General features: G+C 36.3%; 1 pseudogene; it reads left to right on the forward strand.

Annotated features, from left to right (window-relative positions):
• The window catches only part of LOC104759334, a 1,968-nt pseudogene continuing 1,048 nt past the window's right edge, over nt 1,006–1,925 (forward strand).

Raw genomic sequence — 1,925 nt, forward strand, 5'->3', positions numbered from 1 at the left:
TCTAACTTATTACTAATAAAGGCATAACGAGATTTTGTTCTAGTATCTAAACTTGCACATACATTACAAGAAACAGTGATAGATGATGTATTAATATAATCAACAAAAGTTAGGTTTTGAGGAATTGAATATGAAGATACGAGTTGTTAAAAAAAAAGAAAAGAGAAATCCATTAACGTGATAAAAACGGTTTCAAGTCATAAGCGCATTATTACAAGTACTGAAATAATATATAAAAAAAAAAAGGGACAAGGTTTGGCTTAATTGGCTTTGGCTTTGTCATTGATGCCGAGCTTCTTCTTCTTCTAATTCTTCTTGGTTGTCTTTTTGAAAAGATTCTTCTTCTTGTCTTTAAAAGAAGACACTGCAGCTTTAGATTGAACGGAGGCGGCGAGCATATCTTTGCGGATCTGTAACTCCTCCAGCAGTTGTCTTCGATCAGTATTCTTAGGCCAGATTTCACGTTCATATCGAAGATCTGACCAAACACAACCACGTCTACCGTACGTCATTGCGATCGAAGCCGACGATGGAAAGTGAAAACGCAAAATCTATGCGGTTTGGATCTTTAGCACAAAGTAATACACAGGAATTCAAAAACTCTCTTTTGATTTATTAGAAAAAATAAGTTTTACAAAGTTTCTCTCCTTAACTCTATTTTCTTAGATTTCAACTGCTAGGATCACAACTTGATCTTCGTATGGACTAATTGGACTATTTATACTAATTGGACTAAACCATACAACAGGCTAATTTCCAATTCTAAATAAACTAGGAATTGTTAATTTTCCTTTTTGTTTTAATGAATTAATAATTAAGAAATCTATGTAAAGTTTCCTTTTATCTCCAAAATAATAAAAAAAGTCTTCGTGCTTCCAGAATCTTTCACAACGTTTTTTAACATGTATATTATTATCATTGGGCTCAAATAATGGGCTAGGCCTTTGATATTTCAGCCCATAATCTACCCACGTCTTCTAAGATACTGACGCGTGGTTTGTGTCTCCGGTAGAATTGAAGAAACACCAGACGACACTACAATGGCTGCCTCCACCGCCGTGACGTACGGAGCATCATACCTGCTTCCTTCACGAACCGCATTAGCGATATCTTCCCGGAGGTTATCTTCATTCTCGCCGTCGAAACGGTTAGACCTCAGCTATCTGCGGCGGAGACTCAAAGTCAATGCACCATCGCCGAGGCGCGTCGTGGTTCGTGCCGCCAGAATTGAGTCAGGCGGAGTAAAATTAGGAGCTAGAGCTCCCAATTTTGAGGTAAAAAATGTCACATTCACGTCGTCTGTATAAAAAAAAACAGAGGAATTTCTAATCTTATTAGAGATTTGTGTGTGATTGAAACTTGTAGCTTACGGAGCCGCTCACTGGAAACTTATAGAAATTAGAAGATTTTGAACTGTACCCATCTCTACTGGTGAGTAATGAACTACTTTTCAATTTGTTAATTCAGTTTTTTAATAATTTGTAATCTTAAAACCTCTGTTTTTGATTTTGTGTGTTAGGTTATGTTCATATGCAATCATTGCCCGTTTGTGATTCACTTGAAGAAAGACATTGTAAATCTTTGCAATTTCTATATGGAGGTAGGTAACTTAACATTTTGCTTCTGTGTTCTTTCCATAGCTTTGACTCATTATGTATTGGTTATCTTATCTTAGCTACATATATATTGTTGTCTGGTTCTGCAGAAAGGTCTTGCTGTTGTTGCTATATCTTCAAATTCTGTTGTAACTCATCCTCAGGTTTGTGTTTGTTGTGATACTCTCTAGTGTTAATGATTTATTTGTTGAGATGAGGTTTCTATATGGTTTGTTCCATGTTCGTTTCCTTTTCACAGGATGGGCCTGAGTTCATGGCAGAGGATGCAAAAGTTTTCAAGTACCCATTTCCTTACTTGTATGATGAGGT

This window comes from Camelina sativa, chromosome 17 (assembly GCF_000633955.1).
Source record: "Camelina sativa cultivar DH55 chromosome 17, Cs, whole genome shotgun sequence".
Taxonomy (NCBI): domain Eukaryota; kingdom Viridiplantae; phylum Streptophyta; class Magnoliopsida; order Brassicales; family Brassicaceae; genus Camelina; species Camelina sativa.